Here is a 19638-nt window from a genome sequence, read left to right on the forward strand (position 1 = left end):
GCAGTCTGCGAGCTGTTCCAGTGCGGCTCCTTGCTAAGCCACCCTGTCCTCACTCACAGCTCCCTGGACGGGATGCTGCCATGCCAGTTTCAAATAGAGACCACTCATCCCGACGCTCTCTTACTGTGGACTCAATTAAGTCGTCACATGAAAGAACACACCACACAATAACCTCTGATCCAATTGATAAGAGATAATTTGCCCATCTAGACAGCACAAAATCCTGTACACACCCATCCCTTAAAAATAGTCATAACAACCTGTATCTGTGCAGAGAGGAATCTTAACATCTACTGCCATGTTCTCCCAGCTCCTTCCTCCTCACTCTGCCCTTCTCTCCTTTCTAAACTTTTCTCCCATCCATCTGTCCTTCTCATCCAATGACAGACCTCGTTCTATCAGGTACCTGTCTTCACCTGCATATTGACATCAACCTACACAAAGATCTGTGCAAGTGTTGGACCGCTTGTCTCCACTTGGAGCACCTATTGAAAAGAAAAAAGAAAAGAAAAGAAGAGAAAAAGAAAAGAACAGAACAGAACAAGCCCTTGCTTTCACAAAAAAAGCCTTGGCAGTTATTCATACTCCTATTCCTATTCTCTTGGAGATGTTTACAAATTGATTCTTTCCTGTCTGCAGGTACAGAAGGAAGGCGGCTGAGTGGCGATGCATGGGTGCAGTTATGAGTTCAGGGTGGGGTTCTGAATAGAGGGAGAGGTGTGTGACGGGAAGGAGGGCTTCAGCAAACGGAAGATATAGAGATCTCCTCAGAGAGCTGAAGCGGTGGCAGCTGAGAACTGAAGCAGGGTATGTTACAGCTTGTAAATGCTCTGGACAAGGCTATAAAGTCCAGCTCCCACCAGCCTGCAGCCCAGAAAAGTCCCCACCAGTCCTTTCATTCTCCTTCCTTCGTTCACCAATGAAATGGGAACATCATCTAGCTTGCGGTACAACGCAGCTCAAATGTTCAGCACGTGGAACTGGGTTTGCTAGGCATGTGCCCTCGGAAGCCTGCTTCTGTTTGCCTGCTTTTGGGCCCTCGTTAAATAGCAACAGACTGACACGTATTGAACCACACACTTCAAAGTGCACACTTACACATTTCTTGACATGTATAGAGAGTGAATTAATGACTCTATTGCTCCTGGAGGTTTCCATGAACTCCTACTAACCCCTTGTAGCTCCCCTCACCCCTAGAAAGCCACAGATGATTTTGGTCATGGTGAACTGGTTCACCTTTCAAGAAGTCCATATGGGAGCAGAAGCGATGGCTTAGCAGAGGACCGGAGTGTGATTCCCAGCACCCACATGATCGGGCTTATGACCACCTATAACTCTAGCTCCAGGGACTCCAACACTTTCTTCTGAACTCCATGGGTACCTTCGCATACCTCCTCACACAAATATACACATAATTAAAAGTAAATCTTAAAATAAATTCCCATGAGTGACATTCAGTATCTGGTCCTTTAGGCTGCCTGCTCTCAGGCAGCAAAGCCCGTGACTCTGAGGTTCGTCTGTGTCCTTATGTACAACGTCAGTTCACTCCTTTTTATCATTCATTGTTTACGGCACAAGGTGTTTCTATATAGCCTGGGCCAGCTTTGAACTCACAATCCTCCAGCCTTTACCTTCTGTATGCTAAGATTACAGGCATGTGACAGCACGTCTGGCCAGTCCGTTCCTTTTCGTTGCTGAGTAACATTTCTCTGTGTGGAATCACGCTATGCTTCAACTATCCATTCACTTGTTACTCAGTGGTGCAAACCCACAGGAATAGGAGTCCTGAGGTTAGCTGTGGGAAGACTGGGGATGGGAAATAAAGAAGAAATAAAGCAACAACTGGCACCAGAGGTCTTGCATAAGCTGATGACTTCTACCAAGCAAATGGACTATGAAGGACACAGCTTCCTATATACTATTTGTAAGAGAGGATGCGGCCAAGGTCAGCAGAGAGGTGAATCAGACAATGCTGGCAAAGAGAGCACTGAGTAACCCACGTGCAGCTGCTTAAGAGACTGATAACCATATCCCAAGGGAAGAGCTGGGTCCCCAGCAACTGCAAGTTTGACTCCCCTGGGACACAGACGCCAGCTTTAGACCAGCCATTCCTGAACAAGGACACAGAACTGAACTTCCCCTTGTCCTTTTATAGGGGCCTCTGAGAAAGCCTTATATTGGCCTGGCTCTCCACAATTCAGCACTTTGGGCCATGTCTAGTTTGAACAACTACAAAGTAATGTTTCATGAGTATTTTTGTATAAGTGGGTACACAGAGACACCCTTCCGTTTCTCTTGCATAAATGTCTACACTAAGAATGGTTGCTTCATATAATCTGTGTCTTTTCTAAGACCTACCAGGGCTAATAGTTCAGAGACAGAGCTTGCTTAGCAAGTACACAGCCCTGGGTTCAATCAAGTGCTGATAGGATGTCTATCAAAGAGCTGATAAGATGTCTATCAAAGTATTTTCCAAACTATGGCCATTTTTACCTCCTACGACCAGCTCATGAAAGGTCAGAATGCACCCTATCATCACAGCCATGGCACTGATGCCTTAGACTGGGCTGCTGAAATAGAACAATGCTAACTATACGGCTTAGAAACAAGACAGTTGTGCAGCAGTGGCATGAACATTGGGGTAGCCAACCATTTTCTAATTGGATCTGTCCCATTCCATAAAATAAAACTATGTACTATAGTTGGGCCAAGAACCTGTGACTAGACTGGTCGTGAGCTGTATGAGAGAAACCTACACCTCTAATTCTGTTAAATGGACACAGTGTTAAATTGACTGCCAACAGTCAATCCATAGATCATATCTCTCCATCCTCCCTCACCAAAAGAGGCTTCTATTTGCAGTAGATGGAGACATAGAGACTTACAACTGGAGAGAATAAGTGACTGTGAAACTCAGTCATAAATGGGACATCTATATGGGACACCACCTCCTCCCAAGGCCTGGTCAGGGATTATTGTGGGAGAGGTGGCAGGAAGAGTATGAGAGTCAGAGGTGGGGGATGACTCCAAGGAAATAGTGAATTCCAGACAGAACAGGGAGTTGCACATGTGAATTCACAACAGTTGTAACAGCATGCACAATACGTGTGCACACTCAAGCCAGACCAAATGCCAACACCAGAAGAGGAGGTGTACACAGCCTAGCCCCTGTCTGAGGAGCTATTGGCAGTTGCTAGGCAACCGGAGAGGGAGAGTCAGTTTTCTTTAAAACTGTAGCCCCTGATAAGAGAGCTCTGCTCCAGTGAAAAGTCACGAATCCAGGCATATATGGCTAGCACAAATTAAATTTCATGCGTATAAACGCAATACAAACAAGACAAAGTCATAACAACAGCAAACACAAAATCGGGTGGGTCAGGAGTTGGGGTGGTAAATGTGGGAGATGTTCAGAGGGTGAATATGATCAAACTTGTAATTCTCAAAGAACTAACATATTTTTAAAATTCTTACACATAAACACAATTTTTTAAAAGATAAAGAAAAGTAGGCACATGATTGAGGCAGCGCACTCCCAGCAAACACAGATGTCAGTAAACGTACTGGTGTCTTTTCTGCTGAGGGGCAATCATGTTTCTCCAGTATTACCTCAACGCGCAGGGCAGTCGCGCCCATACTCTCAAGAAATTTGACCCCATGGATGACGGACTTGCTCTGCCCATCCTGCTCGGGTCTCCCCAGATGACAAATACTCAAGACACCGAATCAAATCACCATCAAGAAACGCTTCAAGGTGCTCACGACCCAGCAACCTTGACCTGTCCTGAGGGCTCGTTAATCTCTGGTGCTACTGGTCCCCTGGCCGATTATCAGCAACCAAATGCCTCAATCTGTGAGCCTTGAAGCCTTCCCATGCTGTTTGGAATCCCCTCTCGCTCACTACAGTCTGTAGTTATGGGTATCACCCATAAAAGGTACGATTTTTTTTTCACGTTTTGGTTTACTACCTGGTTATTAAAGATACAATGACTTGAAAAACAAAAATACAAAAAAAGAAAGAAAAGAAAAGAAACGAAATGACCTTTATGTATCTCAGTCCTGGAGGCTGGAACAGCCTAGGGTGATCAAAGCATCAGCAGATGTAACATCTTGTAACACCTTACCCTACCTCATAGCCCACGCCCACACCTTCTTACCGTGTCCGCACATGCGAAGGGAGCATGAAAGCTCTCTGGGGTGTCTTTCCTACGGGCAAGAACTCTATTCCTGAGGGCTCCGCTTTCCTGACATAAACACCTTTGGAAGGCTTCACATCCTAAGACTGACACCCTGGTGATTAGGTCTCCAATATGTGGATTTTAGGGAGACGCAGACATGAGATTACAGCAACGTGGCCATTCTTTCACATTTAGACACTATGATAGAAATGTAACGGTGCCTTATTGGAGTTGAATGTGCACATTCACCGCCTGGGCTTTTTGTTTGCTTTAAGACAGGGCTTCCCCACATCGTTCAGGCTGGATTATTTCAGAAGCACACACTGGAAATAAAAACCATCACCGAGCCCTTAGGAAAAGAAGCCCAGGGTTACTTGATTTTCTATTGCTGTGAAGAGACATCAAAAGCAAGGCGACGTAGAGAAGAAAGAGTTTATTGGAGCTCAGTTTCAGAGGGTTAGCGTCTAGGATGATCATTGTGACATCAGGCAAGGGGACATGGTACTGAGGCAGTCGCTGAAGGCATCCATCCTCATCCCCAGGCAGCAGGCAGAGAGAGCTAACCAGCATTGAGGTGTGCGTTTGAAGTCTGGAAACTTACCCCAGTGACAGACCTCTTCGAACAAAGCCACACCTTCTAGCCCTTCCCAAGCAGTTCTACCAACGAGGGACCAAATATCCAAATATGTGAGCCTTTGAGAATCATTCACATTCAAATCACCACACCCAGGGTTCTCCCTCCTCCATCTACCATATGAGGACACAGGAGGTAGGTGCCATCTACTAAACAAGAAATGGGACCTTATCAGACACTGACAGTGTGGACGCCTTGACCATATCAGCCAGAGCTGCAACTATGAAAGATGCCTTCATAGCATTTTATGATGACCTCAGCCTAATGAAAGTGCACTCAGACCCAGAAATGATAAAATATATAGCTTTCTTTGTATACACTTATTTCATTCAAATGAACATTCTATCCACGTGGCCATAGGATATTTAGAATATGTTTTGAGCTGTTTAGGGTCAGGAGAGTCTGGTTAAGTCACCTGGAAGCCCTTTGATTCCTTCAAGTCTGCCTTTGAGTTTTACTAGGCATGATCACAGCAGTGATTTCTTTCCCCTTTGAGACAGGGTTTTCCTACATAGCCTAGGCTAGCTTTGATCTCATGATCCTCCTGCCTTAGTCTCTAGAGTGCTAAGATCACGGATGCTTGTCACTATGCCAATTTCAAAGCAATGTTTAATCTGGTATTGATTTTTTTCCTCCTCAATCAAACAATGCCTTCTTAACCTCCAATCAATCTGTCATAGATTAGGAGTTTCCCACTGTGGCTGGTAAGAAGTTATTTTTTCCCTGTCTTTTATGACCCCCTATTCCACATTCCCTCTGATTCCTTCATAGGGGTGCTTTCCTTGGTCTCTTCTTCCTTATAACTGGAGAGCAAGCACTTGCAGGGTCCAGAGTTCCCACTCTTCTCTCTGTGTTCATCCCTACAAACTCCAGCATCTCTGATTTCAGTTCTAAATTGTCAACTCAAGAAGCATGAGCGTTTCCTGACCTCTCCTGCCCCGAAATGGACCAGAAACTCTCCCTGAGCAGCAAGCCAGGCTATCACCAAACTCATTTTGCTGGTTCCCATCTCCCAGAGCTTCCATAGATGCAAGCCTGAGTCTTGAGAACTGTGGTCCCAGGAGCAAGTGCTATGCAATCACTGTTACCCCAGGGTAGCCAGAGTAGGAACCAGGAAGGCTATGTGAATCCTCTGTGGTAGACCCAGCTTCCTCACCTACAAAATAAGAGCAGTAATTGTCCCTATGACATCATAGAGCTCTTCCGGGGGTTAAATGACTTACTACAAGCTGAAGGTTTAATATAACCTGGTGGCTTCTCCACAAGCTGAAGCTGTTCTTAACATTGTCTGTGATACCGGGAGATCTATTGGTGGTCACGTTTCTGGGACCCCTCAAATTCAGTCTCCTGCATGTTGCCTGGTACCACATTGCTATTATCATTTAGTCACCTACTCTACCTCTCAATCCTATGTGTGATAATCACTGGCTTCTTACTTCGGGACAGTCTTAGGATAACCTTTGAGATCCTTAACAGCTATGATCTCTGTGCCCTGGAGAACTAATTGATATTCTCATCAAGTTAATTAGCATTTGGAGCAAACATATTTCACTCCAGATTTATTACACTCCTTAAATTAGCATATCAAGGGTATCCTGAAGAACAAGGCTGAGCTGAAGCCATGAGTCCAGAGATTGCTCCCTAGATCTGCTGGAGGGATTCAAGGCAAAAAAGCAGGAGCTGATCCCAGCCCTACCTCAGCCAAGCACATGGCCAAAGGGTTCGAGGGAACCTTACCCTTGGAAGAAAGGAACCATGCAAAGATATGCAGTTGAAAACATATGCAGTCAAAAAGAAGGAAATAGCAACCTTGGGCTCCTAAATCTCTTCATTTAGTCCTCCTGCTTCCAGACAAACTCATTTGGGTTGATGCGATTTGTTTCAGACTCCATGTTCACAATCCTTTGCCATCTGGGCATCTGACAGGGCCCTCTTGGAGGACTTGGGGAGAACCAGAAGTTCAAGGCGGTTGTCTTAGCTTCTTCTCCTGATGATGCCTTAATAAAATAGTCTGATGAAAGCTGCTGAAGGGAAGAGTTTACTCTGACTCACAGCTGGAGGGTGGAGTCCATCTCACAGACATCGAGGAAGCAGGCGTTTGAAGCACGGGTCCCATTGCATCCACAAGGGGGGATGTATACTAGTGTTCAACTCACTTCCCACATTTTACAAAGTCTAAGATCCCCCTCCCAGGGAATGGGTCCAGTCACAGTTGGGATGGCTCTCCTTTACCCCACCTTTTTTTTTTTTTTAATAACCCACTCATTCCAACTATGTGCATGGATGGGGGAATCATCTGGAACACAGGAAATCTACTAGGGGCCATGTTCTCAAACAAAGATGGTTTTCCATTCCCCATGGTAGATCCTCAGTAAGGTGTAGGGCCTGGAGATGACTTCCCTCATCTACACAGGATTTGGGTTGGACTGATCTTGTCTAGGTCTTGTGTAGGTAACCACAGTTGGCCTAAGTTCCTGAGTAAAGTAGACACTGTCCATTCAGAGGTGACATGTCACAGCCTTCTCCCATCTTCCAGCTCTAACTTTCTCTTTTCAAATGTTTCCTAAAAAGAGGGAGAGGTGTTGAGGAATTAAGGAAAGGGAGCAGCAGGAAGGAGGGAAGAGGGGTTTACATTATCATATTTTGTTGTATATATGTATGAATTTTAAAAAGATGATTAATTGATGTGTCAGTTAATCTCCTACAGACATGCCCAGAGGCCTGTGCTGTCAATGATTCTAGGTTCTGTCAAGTTGGCAACACTAACCCTCACATCGGGTCACCAAGTGTCACCTTAACAAGTGGAACATGCTTCCCCACTGTTAGACAAGGCCTGCAGCTCAGCCTTAAGACTTCTCCCTGCCCGTTGCTTCTGTCAACACACAGAACCATTTCCCTGAGGCCCACCTCTGCTCAGATAGGTAGCATAAAGACCTGTGTCTCAGCACCCTGTTGATGTCTCCCGACACTCCCATTATGCGACTTCTTTTTCTTGTCTAAGAAAAGCAGTTTCGTGGTCACGAAGAACTAAAATTGCTATGCTCGGATCAGTAGCAAATACCCAATGTACTGGTTTCTCATAAAGGGACCTGCAGTTTATTATCACACTGAAATCTGCTCTTTTTCATCTCTGAAATCAAGACAACCAAAACCAGAATTCTCGCACATACCTATTCTCTGAAAAGAACCAAGTCCGGTCCTGAAGGGTGTGCTAGGCATGGTGGCACATGAAAAACAAAAAAGCAGAAACACTGGTTTAACTAAGAGTGCTTCTTTAGTTGGACCTGGGGTTATTTATAATTTAGGCCTGCATTAATTCTTTTATTTAAGACAATAAGAAAAGGTCTAAGATAAACCATTCTCAAAGAACTGTAGTTCATTGGGGCTATAACACAATGATGTCTACCATTGGAATGCATGGCAAAATGCTTCCAGCTAGGATGTAGCACCTCACAGCAGTTAATATTTAAGACTTGTAAGACTGACAACCTAGCTTTGCTTGCTATTTTGAGTCAGGGTCTCATGTAGCATGGGCTGGCCTTGAACTCTGTATGCAGGTAAGTACAGCATTGAACTTCTGATCCTCCGAACATCACTTTCCAAGTACCAGCTTACCACTGCACACCACCAAATCACTGTGATCTCTTAGTAGTAGTGACAGTGATCCCACTGCCTTCTGCTTCTTCCCTGCCTGTGTTGAGAATGGCTGGATTCTACCCATGGATTCACTCTGTGAAAGCTTACCACGGTTCCCTACATTAACCTTCTATCCAGTCTCTCCTTTACCTTACAAAATCACACATCTCTCTTCCCAGACTCCCTGACAGCTTTGTGACCAGATTCAGGTCAGTGAGAAGAGGTAGAAGCCTCTGGGCTGGGCTTCTTGGGAAGCTGTGGTTTCCTGACAATGATGTACGGATTCAACCGACACAAGGTACCTTTTGCAATTGACCCCTCTTTCTGCCTGATGCACAGATCTGTGCCTAGAGGAAGGGATGTCATCCCAACACCAGAAAAACGAAAGTCCTTCATGGGGTAGGTGGAGCAGGAAGCTGGCAGGAGCCTGTTTGCCTGATGACTTCCTGAGACAGCCACTGCAACCCAAGACCACCTAGCTCCACATTTCTTGTTGTGTGAAGAAAAGAAGCCTTTATTTGATGCTATAACTGTATCCTGTTTCTGCCACTCAGGTCAGACTCACTCTCAGAGGATAGGCTCTCCCATCCCCCACAGAGCGGCTCATATACCTCAGCAGGCACCCAAATCCCTGGAGCGTCCGACATAAACCCAGAGCCTTCATCCTACAAACACGTCCCTGTCCTAAGTGAACCTGCCTGGGTGCTGTGCCCGACAGTGTGTAAAGCACCCAAGGAGAGAACGACCATTCCACAGAGAACAAAGAGATCGACTCTGAGCTCTGCAACCCACACGTAGGCAATCATGACAGTGAATACTCTTGAATCAGAAGGTATTTTCTGAGTGGCCACCACATCACCTGATTTGCCTTGGCCTTCCTGCCTTTCTGAGTAACTATTTCTGTGTTTAGAAGTCCCTTGCCCCTTGCTGTACCTGGGTCCTGTAAGATTCAGCTCAAATATCACCTCACCTGGGACGTCTCCCAGGCTTGTCAGTCGCTGAGGAGCCCTTGCGAAGTCCTAGAAGATGAGCAGAGGATGTGTGCGTGCTCGAATTTCTATGCTCCCCGCTCATTTTCATACAGACCAGGTGGGAAAGATAAGCAGCGGTCTTCAGGGGAATTTTAAGTTTTGATTGGTCTCATTTCAGTTCTCTTTTAATTATAACTCCTGGACTCTGCAATCTGTAGCCAGATTTAAATGTCTGCCCCAGAAGTCTGTTATTTTTAGTGGGCTGTTTTCTGCTTTTCACTTCTCTTTTACATTCCAGGGATAAGAGTCAACCCCAGGGCCTAAGAGAAGCCACCAGAGGCTCCAGCTGGAACCAGCACCGTCTCGTTGAGTCCTTATGTGCTGCCCTGGTGCTCTAGGAAGAAAACATCCACCAGATCTTGCATTCATCCGATTATTCACTCCCTCACTCTGCACTGACAAGACTCTCGTGATTTCATGTCAAAGAAACGGAACTCAGGAGGAAAGGGATAAGACAGAGGAAAGGGAGTTGTTGGTTTGCGTAACTGGGAAGTCAACGGTCAACTGGGGTCCTGCACCTGGGGCTTACACTCTATCCTCAGTGACTCTTGTATTCTTCCCTCCTTTTTGTTTTCTTCCCATCCCCCTCTTTCTATTTCTCCTTTTCTCCTTTGTCCATCCATCCATCTGTCTGTCCATCCATCCATCCATCCATCCATCCATCCATCCATCCATCCATCCATCCATTTTACTTACTTACTTACTTACTTACTTACTTACTTACTTACTTACTTATCTCCTCTCTGAATCTTCCCGTCTTTGGCCAGGCTTTCCTTATACCATGTAAAAGAGCACTCAGTAGCCTTAAGCAAACCTTCTAGGAGCACAGCAACCAGGAAAGAGATGTTGTCTACTGATCACATCAGCTAGAAAGACCAAAGGAGGACTCTCATCTGTCTTCTCTTTCATGTCCTTTAGCCAAAACCTAGTTTCATTGGCCAGAAGTTTGGGTTAGTCTGATTGCCTGGGCCTGGGGTATATGCTGTGGGTGGAGAGCGTGAGGGTTTCAGTCAAGCTTAGACCTATCTGTGTAAGAAACAAGCATCTTTTACAGAAGAGAACCCTGCTCCTAGAAAATAGAGGGAAGTTACTGTTTTAGCTTCCTGTTGCTATGGTAAAATGTCTTGGTGGATTCAACTTAAGAGAGAAAGGCTTTATTTTGGCTATAGTTACAGGGGGAGTCAACCCATCATGGCAGAGAAGACATAGCAGCAGGCAGGAGAGGCAGTGGCAGGAGGCTAGCTGGTCATAGCGCATCCATACCAGGAAGCAGAAAAGAACAGTCAACAGGAAGTCAGGCTTGGCTATAGAGTCTCATGGCCTGGCCCTAGTGACCCACTCCTATAGCAGAACTTCACTTCCTAAAGGCTCCAAAATGTCCCCCAGCAATGCCACTAGCTGGGTACCAAGTGTTCAGGTATGCTTATATGTCCAATGTCTAAGATCTTTCACGTCCTAATCACAACAGGTATTGAATAAACTGAGACAGCAAATCCCACCATCCTGTCTATCCATTCATCCGCCTCCACTTACCTACCCATCTACCTATTCATGGATAGATTCAGTCATTGCCCATCTAATGAGTGTTTCTTTGGAGAATTTTCTATGTCAGACACTGAAAAGCACTCAATACACAACAGATCATCTATCAAACAGCTAAAAAGCAGCATCAGATCTTACCACAAAACCAGACCTGACGTAGATACATAGTATATGTTGAATGAATTAATAGATGACTCTGAGTCATAACATGGGTGGTTAGATCAATGGTGATACCTCCAATATAAAAACACACTGTGGACAGGGGTGGAGCCTCTAGGGTATGGGCAGAGTGCTTGAATGCTCCTGTTGCCTATGACAAGTGGTCCCACTACATCTCCACTGCCATCAAAGGAGCCAAGCAAGGATGAGAATTTTATTTGCTCTGCATTTCCACTCTCAGAAGTTGGGAGGGAAATAATTATTCTAAGCTATCAAGTGAATAAATATTTTGGAAAGTAATGAGAGTCATCAGGGAGAGCGAACTTAAAACGGTCACACCATGTACCAGGCTGCTTTTAGAAACCCTCATTAAAGGGCAGGATGGAAGGATTAGGAGGGTAAGAGCTCATCAGCCAAGGTCTAAGAAAACTGTGACTTCATTCCTCTGTTCTTCCTGTCTACAGGAACAGAAAGGCGTTCTGCCCTGTTCTCCTGTTCGCTGTGTTTATTCGCATTTAGACTGTATCCTTGGGCATTCTGTGTATCCACTAGTAATGGGAGGTTTCCTGGCAGGAAGAAATGGACTGTGTTATAAGGGTATACTCTGGGATTGCTGCCTGGCAATAAATAAACATCAGCTCTACGCTAGCCAGCTGAGTGGAGTGGGAGCTTATATTGATCGGGATTTTCATAAGCATTCTTGTGTCGCTTTCTGTCACTGAGATTAAAAGCATAGAGAAGTCAAATTAAAGGGGGGGGGATTTATTTGGGTATGGTTTTAGAGATCTCTGACCCGAATGCTTTGAACTCAAGTCAAGGGAGATTATGTCAATGGTGGGAATGTATGGCCAAGGAAGCTGCACACGGCTTACCTCACGGCACTCAAAGAGCAGGGAAGAAGAAAGACACCCTACAAGGTACCCTGCCCAGTGAGATCCCACCTCCAGCAATTTTACCAGCTCCCCGTAGATTCTTCATCCACACATCTGTCAGGGAATGGATTAATCCATTGATGAGCTAAGCATCCTCACGATCCAGTGAGCTTTGAATAGTATTGCACTGGGACAAAGCATGTGGATTTAGGGAAGGGAGTATGCTTAATTTCTTAATTTCTAGTTTCATCCATTGAGTTGTTAATTTGCTTATATTTCTTTTGTTCTGCTCACTCATGTGGATATTTGTGGACATGTGGAACCATTGGTGTTCCATCCTGACCCCCCTTACACACTCCCCTCCTTAGGGGTGCTTTTCTTGCAACATCCAGAAGCTAGGACTTTTTGCATGGGCCACTAGGACCTTTATATATTATGGATGGAACTCATGATTCTCCTGCCATGGCTTTCTAGGTACCAGGAATACAGGTGTGTGTCACCGCACCCAGTGCCTGGGGCTCCTTTTAAGAGAACCATTCTTGGGAATTACCCTCACTACCACATCAAGGACTGAGCAATATAAAAATCACCCTGTGCTCCGCTAGGATACTCTGGTGTAATTTTCACTCCCGTGCCTTGAGGTATTTGTCTGAAATTGCATCCTTTCCCAGATGAAAAGGACTAGATTAGGAGAGAATGAAAGTTGAAGGGATGACTTGTCACTTAAGAACACTTACAGAGGACCAGGGTTGGTCCTACATGGTAGTTCATAGCCATCCAACTCCAGTTTCAGGGAATCTGGCACCTACTTCTGGCCTGCAAGGACATTGCACACATGTGGTGCATATATATGTATGTATGTGTATATGTATGTATATATATATGTGTGTGTATATGTGTGTATGTGTGTACATATATATATACACTCAAACTCATATACTACAATAATAAATAGTAACTCTTTCTTTTTTTTAAAGTACAAGACAATAATACCAAAGTTTAGGAAACAGTAACTCGGGCTCATGTGTATCATGGACACCATCTCAGTCACCTAGCCCTAGACCTGCTTGGTGGCCTCATTCTCTTCCCTGTCCGTGTTCCTCTGTCTCTGCGGGTTTCCCCAGGAACATTTCTGTAATAGCCCTGTGAACTGGAAACTCTTCATTTCAGGTCCCATTTGGAGAAATCTGACCAAAGATGACTGGGTAGCTTCTGTATTCTGGAAACTTTTATTTGTATAAAAAAGGAAATATGGGAACTTTGCCAAATATCATCTCCAACTTAGCAGAAACACGTCTGTCCTGAGTCCTCCGTAGGTAGATGACGATGACCTTCTAGGTGCATCTCAGAGATAAAGGCAAATGGTCCTAATGCTCGTGTGACCACTCGCAGCTGTCTGGCTACCAAGGGTGGCCCAAGGCTAGGGCTGGGAGGGGAATCCACAGTTTATGAAATGTTAAAAGCACTTTCAATAATAATTAGTCTTGTAGGGCCTGGGGAGATGGCTCAGAGATTAAGAGCACTGACTGCTCTTCCAAAGATCCTGAGTTCAACTCCCAGCAAATACGTGGTAGTTCACAATCATCTGCAACTCCAGTTTCAGGAAACTGGCACCCACTTCTGGCCTTCAAGGACACTGCAAACATGTTAACACTCATACACATACAGTAAAAAATAGTTTTGAAAAAAATATAGATTTGAAAGCTGCAAAGTCGTAGATTTAGTCCTCTTTTTAAAAAATTATTTATTTTATGTATGTGCGTGCGTATGCTCTCACTGTCTTCAGACACACTAGAAAAGGGCATCAGATCCCACTACAGATAGTTGTGAGCCACTGTGTGGCTGCTGGGAGTTGAACTCAGGACCTCTGGAAGAAGAGTCAGTGTTTTTAACCGCTGAGCCATCTCTCCATCCCTGTAGATTTACTCTTAATTAACTTTTGTTATTGGGCTTTGAAGTTTGCTGCAAGCCCAGAGCATGGGAGACGCTGTCCCCATATCACCAGCATACCATGACAGAGATTTAGGATAAGAAGCGAGAGTATTCACGGTATCTCGTGGAAAAGCCATGAGTCAACAAAGTGATTTTTGGACTCATAGTAAGTTTTAGTGTATAAAACCACTGTTTACTATAGTGAGTTGATTAATGTCTCCTCATGTACACACAGAACTGAAGAAAGTGACCCTTTTGGGAAACAAGGCAATCTTTACAAATATTATTAGTTAAAAATCAACAGATGAAATCAACCTAGATTTAAGGTGAGCTTTAAGTCTAATCACGGGTGTCTTTATAGGAAGAGGGGAGACACAGAGCCAGAGGGAAGAAAGCCACATGAAGCTGAGGCAGTGATGCGAGGGACCCCCCAAAAAAGACAAGCACTTCCAGCAGCCGCCAGAGATAGGAGTGGTCAGAAGTGTTCTTTGAGATCCTTCAGAAGAAGCGCCCCCTAGTGACACCAGGATTGTGGACTTGCAGCCCTCTGAGACTTGAAGAGAATGTATTTGTAGTGTAAGTCACCGAGTTTGTAGAGATTTGTTAGGACGAAGCAGGTAGACACCCTGACTCTTCCAGGGCTCCACCATTCAGCTACGCCTCCAGCCAAGTCCATGCTTCTTACGAGGGCTAAAGAAAGGCCTTCAGAGGCTGTATCAAGAGAGGGGTCAAAGCAAGCTAGAGACATGGACTGGCAAGCAAGGAGTTGCAGTGGCTCCTTAGCCAGCTGTTCCCTTGGTATGGCCATGCTAACACTGATCGGGGTTGCAGGGCTGGGAAAAGGAAGGCTCTTAATCCAGTCTACTTTCCCACGGACCAGGTCAGTATGGCGACAGCAGTAGCCCCTCATCCTGGTACCCATTCCATCTTCATGTCTTTCAGTCCTCCAGATTCGTCCACAGTGTACCTCCCATGAAGTACCTGCCCTTGATGAGCAATAGTGGCCACAGCTCTGTGCAGCCGTTAGCCTTTGGGACACAAGGCTATGAGAACCCAGCTTCTTCCCTCTGCTCTTTGGAGTCTTGGGTGGATTGTTTGTTTGTTTGGTTGGTTGGTTTTAATCTATATGGGTGTTTGGCCTGAGCCTTATATGTACGCAGTGCCCATGGAGATCAGAGGAGAGCAGCAGCTCCCCCTGGTGGTGGTAGTGTCTTTTCAGAGGTTGTTGGCCACTATAGGGGTCCTGTGACTCCAACTGCAGTCCTCTGGGAGAGCTGCAAGGCTTTTAACCACTGGGCCATTTCTCCACCCCCTCTCAGGGTGATGGTTGCTCCCTGCAGTTGACATCCGCTGCCTCGTTGTTCTTTCTGGGCTTTCCAGCCTTCAGTGCAGTGGTTCTCAACCCAAGGGTAGCGACCCCTTTAGCGAGCCTCTATCTCCAAAGATATTTATATTACCATTCATAACAATAGCAAAATTTATATTTATATTACCATTCATAACAATAGCAAAATTTATATTACCATTCATAACAATAGCAAAATTACAGAAAATAATTGCATGGTTGGGAGTCACAACAACATGAGGAACTGTATTAAAGGGTCACATTCAGCCTGACTAAGATGACATCATACAGACAGTAGAGTAAGCCCCTAGTCAAATACGACAGGTGTCCAGATAGGACAGTCTGCCTTATACCCAAGCAAGGTTGTTACTCAAGGTGTAGAGATGGGTGCCAGGGGCCAGGTGGTGCAGTTGTTCATGTAACTCCAGCCAAGAGTCAAAACTCTGACAGGTAGTGCCCTAGTGGATCATCTGGCTGTCAATGGACTCTCCTGATCACTTTATGTATGTATAGAGGCCCAGCAGAGATAAGACAAACAGGACCAGGCAGAACTGTCCAGCTGACCACAGTCGCTGATGTTTAAGACACTGAACTGTGTGGACAGTTGTTATGTGGAGGAAGCTACCCGACACACTGAAGATACGAACATCTTAACGTGCCTTCGGGAAACACACCAGGATACAGGGCTGCTGGGTGTCAAGCTGGAGTGTTGTCAAGTCTACTAGACATTGCCAAGCAGCTGTGGCTGTGCCAATTTAAACTCCTACTAGCCCTGTAAGTAAGTTCTTTCCTGCACCACAATCTTGCCAAACTCTGGTAATGTCAGATATTTTGATTTTGCCAATCTGTTATGTGTGAAATGGCATCTTGTTCTTTTAACTTGAAATTCCCTGCTGACAGGTGAGGCTGTGGGTTCTGAATATATTGATTTTGAAAGAAGCAACCTTGTGTCAGATGTGTGTCTTACCACTTCAAGAGCATGGCACTCCCATCTTCAGGATGTGCATGTTAGGGGCTGGGAATATGGTTCATACTAAACGAAGGAAGCACCTGAAGTTGACTTTGGGAATCCACAAGCATACTTACATGTGCACGCGCACTGCACATAAGAACAAGAACGTGTGCACATAGGCACACACACACACACACACAGAGAGAGAGAGAGAGAGAGAGAGAGAGAGAGAGAGAGAGAGACAGACAGACAGACAGACAGACAGACAGACAGACAGATAGACAGACAGAGAAATATTAAACTTTCCTCCAGGAAGATGTTTCTGACTCCAGCCTCTCTCTAGGCTCTCTGGGAATATCCACCCCATTATATCCTAATCTTCTAACTCCCCTTACCGAATATAAAGTCCTAAGTGTTGGTTGGTTCATCCTCAGAGGGATGAAACCCATGCCTCTTGAGATTTAGTTTCCCAGCCTCAGTTCCCTTGTCTGTGAAGTGAAAAGGGAACAGAAATCTTGAGAGCTGCTGTGAGTGTTAAATGACGAAAAGAACATAATGTACCTGATAAATCGTCAAAGTTCCCAATACACCCCAGCATTTAACATAAGGGATCGTAAGTGTGGCAAGATAGGCCCACGGGAGCAATGGTGCCTGTCTGCTATAACCAAGTGCTTATGATTGGATTAGAGGCCCCTCTGCAGGTGGAAAGGCATGCCTGGTAGTACAAATCTGGCCAGGAATCCATGGCGGGTGGGGGAGTTCATAGGCCCCAAGAATAAATTTCCCGTCCTTAATTTGCTAAATGGGCACAGTTTCCAACTGCCTTCTAAATTTGTATCTTTATAGACAAAGATAGTCAAGATCTCAGACCTCATCAGAGAAGTTTCCTCGATAAGTGGATGGCAGGTAATGCAGAAATTCATAATTGGTCAAAGAACAGATAGTGTCTCAGTTGGGGTTTTACTGCTGTAAGCAGACACCATGACCAAGACAACTCTTATAAGGACAACATTTAATTGGGACTGACTTACAGATTCAGAGATTCAGTCCATTATCATTAAGGTGGGAGTATGGCAGTGTCCAAGTAGGTATGGTGCAGGAGGAGCTGAGAGTTCTGCCTCATCATCTGAAGGCTGCTAGGAGAAGGCTGACTTCCATGTAGTTATGAGGTGGTTCTCATTGCCCACCTCCACAGTGACACACTTTCTCCAATAAGGCCACACCTACTCCGACAAGGCCACACCTCCTAATAGTGCCACTCCCTGGGCCAAGTATATTTAAATCACCATAGTCAGTATCTGTGGAGTGCTCAGATACAAGTGAGACATCTATATCACATTCCTTCCTCACAAGATGCAGGCATCATTGTGGAAGAGGGGGAAAAAGACTGCAAGGTCCAGAAGTGGAGGAGGACTGAGGCAACAACACCTTCTTCCAGGTATGTTGGGACCACTGTACTCAAGAACTCATAACAACTATAGTTGCCTGCATGAGATCAATCAACAGTCTAGCATAGGTGGGGGAGGGGCTCATGAGACCCCAGCCCCATCTGAGGAGCTATTAACAATTGGCTTCTGGGGGAGGGTCTGGCCCATGGAGGGTTAACCATGTTCTAGTGAGTAGCCCTAAGTATATGGGCAGCACAAATTCGACTTGGTGGGTTATAAGAAAAAAAAAAAAAAGAATACCGAGTTGGGAGGGGTAGAGTTATGGGAAGGAATAGAGGATGAATGTAACCAAAATATATTGTATCATTATGAAATTATCAATAGAAATATATTAGAAAAAATAAAAATCCATTGGAACTCAGAAAAAAAACATCAGGGCTTAATCTTTTTTTGTCATGGACTATAAAATTCAGAAAAATAAAAATTCATGTGTGCACAAAATATTGTGCATAAGTTTTATTGAGACTTTATAGAGACTCTGAGGTCATAGCACCAACTATAAGCTACAACTCAGAAATATTTAGACATTTCAATTATTTTTATTGATATACTATCCTGATGAGCCTTAATTGTCCAACTTGATGCAGCCTAGAGTCATCTTAGAAGAGATCCACAATTGGGGAATTGCCTAGATCAAGTTGGCCTATGGGACAGTCTATACGTGATTGTCTTGGTCGTTTATTGCTGTAAGAGGGTTCAGCTCCCTGTGGACTGTTTCTAGTCAGATGGTCCTACCTGTATAAAAAACATATAGACAGGCTTTGTGTATAAGCCGAGGATGTAGGAGGTTGGTCTGGTGCTGCTTGTATGCACCAAGACGTGGTTGCCCCAAGACCTAGATGAATGAATTCTTACAAACACCAGCTTTTGTTGTGCAAACCTTGCTCCTCAAATTAATTGGTCTATAAAAGGCTAAAGCCTGTGATTGGGCAGTAGATACAGGTAGGTGGGTTTTCAGTTACTTGGCTGGAGGTCACAGGAGGAGGAGAGGGAAAAGAAGCCACCATGGGGTAGGTGGATGGAGAGCACACGGCCGTGTGGGCCGGCCTGTTGGAGTAGGAGCAGCCCAGGCAGGACGTGGCAAGGGATATCTTGGGGTTATTGATAGGGAAGTAGACAAAATAATACAGATTAATAGCTGCCCTGCTCTCTGGCTTTAAGGCTTATTATAAATATAAAGGTTTGTGTCTTTTATTTGGGAACTATCTGGTCTAAGCGGGGTAAAATCTCCAGAATATTTACCACCACAGTATAAGCCATCCTTCGAGCCAGCTAGCATGGAGCATCCATCATGGTTCTCCCGCTACATTTCTTTGTCTGTGAAGTGTGTTCCAGTTCCTTGGTCAGAGGAATTTCTGTGTGGAATAGCTGGCAGGCATGCCTTCCAGTTCCTGCTTTGCCTTCCCTCCGTGACAGACGGTGACCTGGAAATACAGCTTTCTCCTCTGAGTTGCTTTGGTCAGCGTCTTATCCCAGCAACAGAAGGGAAACTGGAACCTGGGTCCACACTCCAGAGGGTACTGCCGAAGGAGACACCTTTGAAGCGAGTCAGATTCCCCCCAGAGCCCTCAGAGAATGGCCATCTCAGCCCATCACCTTCAAGGAAAGTGGATTCACAGCCAGCCAGGTGACCTTGGCTTTTGCTAAAATGCAAAAGCAATGGCCCTGAGCCTTCTCCTACTGACCAGCAAGGATTTCTATTGTCTCCACGGGCCACTCTTACCAGCGTCCTCACACAGTTCAAGGAAAAAAACAACAACAACAAAAAATGTGTTTCTTCTGAACTCTGAAATAGGAACAACGTGATTCTGAGGTGCGTAACCGCGTTCTGCCTCCTGCTACAGAGCTTTTTAATTAGGCATCCTGAAGCCCCAGAGATCAGATTGTTCTCCTGTAATGGTGTGTTTCAGAA

General features: G+C 45.1%; 1 pseudogene; it reads left to right on the forward strand.

The window, feature by feature from the left end:
* Positions 1 to 3588: 3588 nt before the first annotated feature.
* On the forward strand, positions 3589 to 3796 carry LOC116897726 (annotated as a pseudogene).
* The last annotated feature ends 15842 nt before the right edge of the window (positions 3797 to 19638 follow it).

This window comes from Rattus rattus, chromosome 1 (genome assembly GCF_011064425.1).
Source record: "Rattus rattus isolate New Zealand chromosome 1, Rrattus_CSIRO_v1, whole genome shotgun sequence".
Lineage (NCBI taxonomy): Eukaryota > Metazoa > Chordata > Mammalia > Rodentia > Muridae > Rattus > Rattus rattus.